This window comes from Phacochoerus africanus, chromosome 4 (assembly GCF_016906955.1).
Source record: "Phacochoerus africanus isolate WHEZ1 chromosome 4, ROS_Pafr_v1, whole genome shotgun sequence".
In the NCBI taxonomy this organism is placed as follows: domain Eukaryota; kingdom Metazoa; phylum Chordata; class Mammalia; order Artiodactyla; family Suidae; genus Phacochoerus; species Phacochoerus africanus.
The window spans coordinates 56,957,286-56,968,597 of NC_062547.1; positions in this window are offsets into that span (position 1 = coordinate 56,957,286).

Consider the following 11,312-nt stretch of genomic DNA (forward strand, 5'->3'; position numbering starts at 1 on the left):
ATGCAGACAAAATAACATAATATGTTCAATGTTAAATAAGTAATCTACCCATCAAAAAATTACAAACAATTTAATAGAAAGACTGGTAAATTTAAAGAACACAAGGTGAAAAATGTAGAAAATTGCATTATAAATTTGTTCTTCTTGGTGAAATATAATTAAAATATTTTTTTAAGTTAACTAACTGGACAAAGTTAGCAAAGCAGGAAGGATAATGCAAATTCCTGAACATTGGTAGGTGGATTATAAATCTATATACAATTTCAGTTTTCTTATATATAGGTATCAAAAAATATTAACATTATATATATGGTGGCACTGAGTAGTTAAAATATATGAATGGTTAATAAAGACATAGTAAAATTTTCTCTTCAGATGTATAGCAAATGTTGGAGTTCCCATCATGACTCAGTGGTTAATGAATCTGACTAGGACCCTGAGGTTGTAGGTTCAATCCCTGGCCTTGCTCAGTGGGTTAAGGATTGGGCATTGCTATGAGCTGTGGTGTAGGTTGCAGATGTGGCTTGGATCCCTCATTGCTGTGGTTGTTGCATAGGCCAGTGGCTGCAGCTCCAATTAGACCCCTAGCTTGGGAACCTCCATGTGCCATGGGTGAAGCCCTAGAAAGACATAAATACAGAAAAAAAAAAACGTATAGCAAATGCAATATTCACAGAGGCCTGTCTGCTGATGCACACAAATAAAAATGTGCAAGTAAGGATGGTGGCCAATGGTAGAAAGCCACCCCTGCGCAGCTCCATTGGATGGTTAAGGGAAAATGAATGTTTGTTGTTTCAAAATCTAGGGGTTTTTCTATTAGTTTTAATATTTGTACAGGACAATTAATTTTAAATATGCATTCAATTGATTTTCAAGCACTGTGAAGAATTAACGAAAGTCTTTGCTAAACTAATTAAATAAGATAAACTTGTGACTTCTTGATTTACCAACTACATTAATTTCTAAAAATCTAAGAAAAAGGAACAGGTGATCCTGACTTGTATGTATGCTCATTGCTAGGTAAGTATTTGGGGCCAAACAGATGAAGTAATACTCTCTGGGCTCAATCACATGCTTGTATATATCACAATGGGTTAGGATGCCATGATCAACAGGCCAGGCAAGATCATGACATGAAAATTAAAATGTGCAAATGAGGAGGGTGGCCAATGGTAGAAATAAATAATCTGTCACTTAGTTTATTATTCTGTTTCTGAATAAACAGATGTATGGTTACCACAGGTATTGCAACAATGGGTTATCTTTTTGATGTACACAATTTTTATCTTTCATTTTCCTGAAATAGAATCCATATAGGTTAAATTTATGGGGGAGAAAAAGTTTTACCTATAGGGTGATGAAAGTACTGGGACTATTTAATGTATATTAGTTTCTGCAATTTTGATTTATTGTTATCTTAAAATATAGTGAAAATATAGTGAAAATTAGAAAAGAAAAAACAATATTTTATAAAATAAAGTGAGGGGGGTTCCCACTGGGACTCAGCAGTAATGAACTCGACTAGGATCCATGTGGATGTGGGTTCAATCCCTAGCGTTGCTCAGTGGGTGAAGGATCTGGCATTGCCATGAGATGTGGTGATGGTCACAGTCACAGCTAAGATCCAGTATTGCTGTGACTATCGTGTAGGCTGGTAGCTGCAGCTATGATTCAACCTCCTAGCCTGGGACCTTCCATATACAGTGAGTACATCCCTAAAAAGACAAAAATAAATAAATAAATTAATTAATTAATAAGAAAGTGAACCAAGATGGAGATCTAGTACAAAAGAATAACTTTTGCATACACATTTTTATAATCATTTCAGTACATTTTTGCTCTATTTATTAAATATCTCTTGTCAGATTTTCTCTCCTGAAGAATCATTATTTATTCTAGAAAATCCTCATAGGGCCATTTATCATGAAATTAATAAGCCATAGGATGTATTTGTTAAAATATAAACAGGGACAAAATTTTCAAATATTAGAGTGTATTATGAAACTATAAAAATGAGGCGAGTTGGTATCACTGAAAAACATTATAGTTTCATTGTTGTAGTGAATCAAGTCTAGATGAGAACATTATATGTAATTAAGTAGTCTTTTCAAAATTAGACACAATTTATTGTTTATTAAATACAGCTTTTATATACACAAGGATGAAATATTTTATCTAACTGAATACGTAATTTTAATTTACATTTAAAAGACCAAAAGCAAGCAGTGAAAGATAAAAGTATAAAACAAATCATGTAGAGTGATAATTTTTCTTTTCTTTTATTTTTTCTGCTTTTTGGTGCTATACCTGTGGCATGTGGAAGTTCCCAGGCTAAGGTTGAATTAGAGTTATAGCTACAGCCTACACCACAGCCACAGCAATGTTGAATCTGAGCCATATCTGTGAACTACACACCAGCTCATGGCAACACCAGATCCCTGATCTACTGAGTGAGGCCAGGGATCAAACCCAATTTCTTATGGATTCTAGGCGGATTTGTTTCTGCTGCTACATTAAGGGGACTCTGAGTGGTAATATCTATTTTTTTTTGTCTTTTATCTTTTGCTGGCTGCAACTGTGGTATATGTGGGTTCACAGACTAGGGGTCAAATCTGAGCTGTAGTGGCCAGCCTACACCATAACCACAGCATCACCAGATCTAAGTTGCATCTGGGAGCTTCACCACAGCTCATGGCAATGCTGGATCCAAACACTTTGAGCGAGGCCAGATATAGAATCCACAACCTCACCGTTCCTAGTCAGATTTGTTTTCACTGCACAATGACAAGGACTCTGGTAATATTTCTTAATAACCAAAATTACTCAGTGAAACGTATAAATTCAAATATATAATTTATGGACACAGCACTGAACTACAAATAATAGATAGGCTATGTTTTAATAAATTTTTAAAGGTAAGAAATCAATTATGTAAAAAATATAAACATCAGAAATAATAAATGGGTAATTATAATATTAAAAATTCCCAATCAAGAATGTTAGCATATCATATACACAGAAGAAAAGTTTTCAAAATCAATTGAAAATAATGAGTACATATATATTATGATTATAATGAGGTTTCTATCATTTGTTAACTTAATAAAATAAAAGGCATAAAATCATATAAACTAATTTTTATAAATTTGCATATATAAACATATACTACACATACACATATACACATCTATTTATTATGTTATAAATTTACCTGACTCTTTAATAAGATAAGAAAGATAAAAAAATAATCATTCCCTGCATACATTACTTTTACTTTTGAAAATTTATCAAGAACAAAAAACATTTCAAACAAAATGGAGCCCCTCACAGTAAGAAATCTATAAATTGAAAGGAAATGCAAGATAAATTTAAAAAATAAGTAGACTATTAGAATTAGTAAAAGTCAAACTAGTATAGTTAATAAGTATTATCAAAGCTATAGTATTGTGGTTCCAGCAATTAGTAAAAGAACACTAAAAACAAAAATACAACATCATTTCCAATATAAAGTGGTAATAACAAGAAAGTTTTGTTTGTGGGACATACTTGAATAATAGGTTGAAAATTAAATATATTATCATAAGAATTAGAAAACTAAAGTTCTAAGGAATGTATTATAAATATTGACTTAAATAGTGTTACAATACAATTGTTTAGGGAAATTAGTTTAAAGTGTAGTATAGAGTCGATATTACTTAGGATTCACATTATTTCTCTCATCCAGTGTTTTTTTAGGTTTTTTTTTTTAATTGATTTCTGGCTGGAAGATTTCTGACTTAAAGAATTTTGTTTAATAAATTTATGAAGATCTTATGAGGCATAGAAGGAAGGCCTGCTCTATTTTATTAGTAGTCCACCAAGGGTAGGATGAAGTGCTTTGGCCATAAGATGTCTACAGAAGAGCACTATTTACTTGCTGTATATCATTCGTCTCTGTTATAGTAAAATCCTTCTGCAACCAAAGTCCACTCTTTCTTCTATTCTCAATAATTATTTTTCTTCCAAGGACTATCTTTAGGGCTCCAGTTATTTCTTTGTTTCTCAGACTGTAGATAAGGAGATTGAGCATAGATGTGAGGATAGTGTACAAGATAGAGACCAGTTTGTCCTGCTCAACAGTGTAATAGAATTTGGGGAGAAAATACTTGATGATGGCTGTTTCATAAAAGAGAATTACCACAATAATATGAGAACAAGTTGTCAATGCCTTTCTTATCCCCATATTTAATCCTAATTTCAAAATAGTAGAGAGGATCTGCCCATAGGAGGCCATGATGGCAGATATTAGAATGAGGAAAAACACAACTCTGCTGACAAAAAGACCATTTTCATAAAGAGAAGTATTAGCACAACAAGTTTCAGGAGAGCTGGGATCTCACAAAAGAAATGATGGATTTCCCTGGACCCACAGTAAGGGAGATTCAGAATATAGACAACATGGATCAAGGCATTGAGAAGTGTACCCAGCCAAGTGCCAGCCACCATGAAAGCACAAACTATAGGGCACATGAGAATTGAGTAGTGGAAGGGATGCCATATAGCCATGTAGCAGTCATAAGCCATGACTGCCAGGAGAAGACACTCTGCTCACACAAGAGCGATGAAAAGGAAGAGTTGAATTCCACAATTAGTATAGGAAACTTTGTCTCTTCCAGACAAAAAGTCAATGACTATCTTTGGGACAAAAGTAGAGATATACAAGAGTCCATCAAGGAAAGTTGACTGAAGGAAATACATTTAAGTATGGAGGTGAGTTCAACCAAATAAGAATTATCATCATAATATTGACAATAAAGCCAAGAGAAAAAAACATGAAAATGAAAGTAAAAAGTAGTTCTGGGGCCTTCATATGGTGAAACAGACCCAGGAGAACAAAGTCATTTCCAGTGGTCCTATTATTCCACTTCTCCATTTTCACCTTCCCAAATCATTACCTTGGATAGAGTAGACAAATATCTTTAGATATATTATCTATCAATTTTGATACAACCATATTTCCAATATTTGTCTTTCTTTTTTTAAATGTTGTATATATAATATGTTTTGACCACATTTAATTCTATCACACAATGTTGTCTATCACAATGTTACTGCAACATTTATTAAGATGGTTTTACAAGTAATTCTGAAGATTGGCTGCTTTCAGCATTTTAAGAATATGTAATCTTTGAAATTTTCTAAGTAAGTATAGTTTAAAATCCTTAAAATAAATTAGATATATTATCTATCTATCTATAAAAATGCCTCAGTACTCATACTTAAAGCCATTCCCTGGTCTCGTATTGTTCTGACTTACTAGCACTAGAGAATATATAAATAAGCCTGCAGTCTTAAGTAAATAAGTAGTATTATATATACCTGAACAAAATGTGTTCAATGTTTTACATATGTCTTTTTGGCCATTATAATGGTCTTTGTCTTCAAGATATATATTTGACTCTTAAATAGGGTCAAAACCAACTATTGTATGCAAAGATATAGAGCAACTAAACTAGAAATGTAATTAGATCTATATGGTTGCAAATATTCTGATCTACTCTAAGCACATTGACAAAAGTCTCTAAAAAAGAAATAAGGTTGAAGTGTTTTATCTATTTATTTATTTATTTTTAGGGCTTCACCTGTGGCATATGGAAGTTCCCAACTAGGGGTCGAATCAGAGTGGCAGCTGCCAGCCTATGGCACAGCCATAGCAACACAAGATCCTAGCCGCATCTCTGACCTACATCACAGATTATGGCAATGCTGGATCCTTAACCCAATGAATGAGGACAGGAATCAAAACTACATCCTCATGGATACTAGTCAGGTTCTTAATCCACTGAGCTACAACTGGAACTCTTGAAGTGTTTTCTTTTTAAATAGAGAATGCATAAGATTGTTTTTACCTTTTATTTATTTTTATTTTTTTGAAATTTGATGATTGACAATATATGACCACCCAGAAGATATGGGAAAAAACTCAATATTAAACAGTCTGCTTGCTGGGTCAGATTTCAAATCCACATAGGCTGTCAAAATTATGAAAAACAAACATAGAAATGCAACAGCCAGACAACTGGTACTGATCTATCTTAGCCAATGGGCTTGATAATTTTATTCATCTGTATTGTAATTCAATAAAATTCTGAGCATAAGAAATCATATAGATCACCTAATCTAAAGAAGATAAAACCTAGTCTGAGGAGGAGAAAATGGAGAGAAGCTCCATTGATAGGTTCAAGTGAAATTTGAGAAGAATGAATTGAACGAATTGATTAAATTTTCCTATGTACAGACATTGTATTTTTCAAGGTGTCCCTCCAAATTGTGATGTAATAAAGTGCAACACCCAAAATTAAATTTCAAACAACACCTGAGACAAATAGCCTTCCCTCCTTGAAGAATGTGGTCAGTCACCAGATGTCACAATATGTAGAAACTTACTTCCATGGCTTTGAACTTGACAATCTATTATGATGTTCTATATAGGAAATGCCAGTAAAATTGGCTTTGATTCTTTAATAAGAATTTCTTTAAACAAGGCAACTCAACTAAGATAAAAAGGATTAACTTCACTCAAGATTTATTTGGCATCTCTTCTTATCCCAAGTATTTATGAACAGTGTCTGTGAAACTATATATATTTTTCTCAGAGGAAAAGAGGAAGTGAGTAAAAATTTTTCAATGAGAAATTAAAAAAAAACCCAAAGTACTGATGATAAATTAATTTTATTTTCTCTAAATATAAAAGCATATGAGTATGAAAATGTATAGTTTATAGTCAGTTATTCTAAACCAGTAATACATGTTACTCATTGGAAGATTCAGGGGTGATGAAAAGAGGATAAGGAGGGTATAAAATAGTACATAAATTGTTACAAGACTGTCTTTCTAAATCCTGAATCATCCAACAAATAATGTTATTACAGGGCTATAAAAACCTTAGACACTCATTAATAATTTTGAAATTTTGACCGACTTCTGATTGTCTATTCTTGTTTACCAAGACTGCATGAAGTGAGTATTTGGTTCTATTTGGCCACCCCAAAGTGAAAATTACTATGCAAGAAAGTAGACATAACTATAGACTATCATTTTAGTGTTAATATAAAATGTTATTTTACATTATATTCAAATGATTTTGACAAATATTACTCCGTAATTTGGTGAAAATTATTATATTTTCAATATTTTATATACTGAAGACAAAAAAAATTTACAGATGTGACTGACAATTTATTAAATTGACTGCTTAGTTTTATTTTTTTCACTTGAGGAATCAATATATTCAACTGAAATAACTAGAGGGACCATAGAAACAGAAAGGCTCAAAGTTCAACCAGTTTCAACTCAAATACTTACCTATTATACTGTTTAAGTTTTATGTATAATGTAAATTATGCATAATATATGTATGTATAATATCAAACATGCATTACTTTATGCTTAATTAAGAATACGAGTAAAAGATGTGTTTTTCCTAATACATCTTATTTGGCATAAATATCTTAAATTGTTATACGATATTTATTTTGATAAAGTCAAAATGTTTACACTTACAAATTAAAAGACTCCTAATTTGAATTCTCAGAGGGAAGTAAATGCATAGTAAATAAGTAAATAAATAGATAAATACCACTGTCCATGTTAAAAGGTATTCAATGACTACATATTCTGGTATGTATATTTTTTAATTCAAAAATTGTGTCAACATTTTCTTTTCTTTTCATTTTATATATATATATAATATGTGTGGTAAGAACTTAAGTTTGGTTAATATTTATATTGAATTAAAATTTTGAATTAATTATTGTATAATTTTACTTTTATCTGTGTTGCAAAACAAGGCTGATGACATTCAATAAGGTAAATACTTGCCTAAGCACAATAGTGTTGGTCATTATCAAGACTTTCAATTAATCTTTTTTAAATAAATCCAATTTTTTTCAGAAATATTTGCTATAAATTTTATTTTTTCCTCAAGGTATTACCAGAAATATCTTTATGGAAGTGGAAGCATTGCACATAGAAGAATCCAGAGTGATTCAACTTCTCTTAATGTCAACTCCATACATTATTGATGAACTGAGGAGATTAAATAGCACACAAAAATCAACTGTACCATAAGGAGTTGCAACAAATTATAATTCTATCAGTACTATCCTCAGAGAAAACATCCTTTGCCTATCTCCTCCCTTAGGTAGACAGTACCATAATTATTCCATTGTCCTTCAAATGACCCAATTAAATAAATCTGTTCTCTGGGAAACAAACAAAACCATCATTTTCAAAATTACTTACCAGAAGCCAGTGGGTTAAGGATCCAGCGTTGCCATGAGCTGTGGTGTAGGTCACAGACACAGCTCAGATCGGGTGTTGCTATGGCTCTGGCATAGGCCTGCAGCTATAGCTCTGATTAGACCCCTAGCCTGTGACCCTCCATATGCCCTACAAAGACAAAAGACAGAAAAAAAAAAGAATAGTTGATTTACAATATTCCTCCAATTTCTGTTGTACAGCAAGGTTACCCAGACATACCTACATATATATCCTTTTGTTGTTGTTGTTTGTTGTTTTTTACTATCTTCACTTTTAAGTAGTTGCCATTCTTCTTGGAGTAAGATGTTACCTTCTTGCGGTTTTTGTTGACAGTTGGATCAAAAGTGGGCTTTATTATCTTGAGATATGTTCCTCGAATACCAAAATTGCTGAGAATTTTTATCATGAATGAATGTTGAATTTTGTCAAATGAATTTTCTCTGTCTATTGAGATGATTTTTACCATATGTCTTATTAACACAGTGTATCACAATGATTAATTTTGCACTATCCTTTCATCTCTGGAATAAATCCTGCTTGTTAGTGTTATATGACCCCTTATTATATATCTTTTGATTAATTTTACACATATTTTGTTCAGGATTTTTGCATCTGTATTCATCAGAGGTATCAACCTGCCATCTTGTTTGCAGTTTCTTTGTGTGATTTTTTGTATAGCAGGATAACAATGGCTTGGTAGATTGAATTTGTGTGCTCTGTCATCTTAATTTTTTGAATGGTTTGAGAAGAATATGTAATAACTCTTCTTCATATATTTGGAAGAATTCCTCTGTGAAGCCATTCTTTCTTGGACTTTGGTTTAGTGTTGATAAACTCTTTTAGTTTTTGCTTGTCCGAAGATATCTTTCTCCTTCAACTCTGAATGACACTCTTGCTGTAGAGTATCATAGGTTGTAGGTTTTTCCTTTTTCACTACTTTAAATATGTTGTTGCATGCTCTACTGGCCTGAAAAATTTCTTCAGAGAAAATACCTGACAGTTTTATGGAAATTCCTTTGTACATAGATCTTTGTTTTCTACTGTTGCATAAAAACTGCATTCAATCTTTAGATCACTTTATAAATATTGATCTAGTCTGTCTTTTCATAGACACAAGATGTCTTCATTTATTGATGTCTTTATTAAATTCTTAGGCAAAGTTTCATAGCTTTTACTGTAGAAGTCTCTTTATTTGGTTAAATTTACCCCTAAAATTTAATTATTTTTAAAAATACTGAAAATTGAGTTATTTTTTAAATTTTCTTTTATGATTGCTTGTTGTTACTGTCTAGAAACAGAACTTTTTATTGTGTATTGATTTTATATAAAGGAAACTGTTTAAAAATTTTATTGGAATATAATTGACTTAAATATTGTGTTCATTTTTTCAGGTGTACAACAAAGTGCATCAGTTATTAATATACATATATACATTCCTATTTAGATTATTTTCCCACATATGTTATTACAAGGCATTCAGTAGATTTCCTTGTGCTGTCCATAGGTCTTTGTTACTAACATATATAGTCCTGTCATATATAGTAGTATGTATATGTTATTCCCAACCTCCTAATTTATCCCTCCCCCAATGTTTCCCCTTTGGTAACCCTGTTTGCTTTCAAAATTTTGATTCCCTTTTTTTGTAAAAAGACATTTTCTATAATATTTATTATATTCCACATGTTAGTTATCTTAGATGATATTTGTATTTCTCTTACTTCATTTAGTATGATAATTTCTATGTCTCATCATGTGCTGCAAATGGCATTATTTCATTCATTTTATGTCTAAGTAATATTCCACTGCATATATGTACCACATACTTTTATCCTTTCCTCAGTTGATAAATTGATATCCAGACTCTTTTAAATATTAGTACAATATATATCGTGGTGCATGTACCTTCTTGAATTATGGTTTTCTTCTGAAATATGCCAGGAGTGGGCTTGCTCTATCATGTGGTTTTTTACATTTATTTTTAAGGAATCTAAATAATGTTTTGTATAGTTTTTGCACTAATTTGCATTCTCACCAACAGTGTAAGATGGTTCCCTTTTTTCTATACTTTCTTCAGAATGTATTGTTTATATACTTTTTTTTTTGTCTTTTTGCTGTTTCTTTGGGCCGCACCCGTGGCATATGGAGGTTCCCAGGCTAGGTGTCGAATCGGAGCTGTAGCCACAGCAACGCGGGATCCGAGCCACATCTGCAACCTACACCACAGCTCACGGCAACGCCGGATCGTTAACCCGCTGAGCAAGGGCAGGGCTCGAACCTGCAACCTCATGGTTCCTAATTGGATTCATTAACCACTGCGCCACGACGGGAACTCCCTGTTTATGTACTTTTTGATGAGGGCCATTCTGACTGGTGTAAGGTGATACCTCATTGAAGTTTTGATTTGCATCTCTCTAATAACAGATAATAGAGAGAATCTTCCCATGTACTTTTTGGCCACCTGTATGTCTTCTTGGGAAACTATTTATTTAGAAATTGTGACCATTTTTTATTTATGTTTTTTTCTATCTTTTTTATATAAATGTATTTGATGTTTACATATAGTTAAAATTTTTCCTTTTTTGGTTCTTCTTTTGCAAAGATTTTCTAATATTCTGTGCATTGTCTTTCCATTTTTTATGGTGTTCTTTAGTATGAAAGACTTTAAAATTTCATTAGATTCTATTTATTTATTAATTTTTATTTTTATTTTCATTACTATAGGTAAAGGATCCTAGAAATTCCTGAAAATTATGTCAGAGAATGTTCTGCCTATGTTTCACTCTAAGAGTTTTAGAATGTCCAGCCTTAGGCCTATAATCCATGTATTTTTGTATATGGTATAAGAGAATGTTATAATTTCATTTTTAAATTTTGTTATAGTTGATTTACAATGTTCTGTCAATTACTGATGTACTGCAAAATGACCCAATTATACACATGCACACATTCTTTTTCTTGTAATATCATCCATCATGTTCCATAACAAGTAACTGGATATAGTACTCTGTATT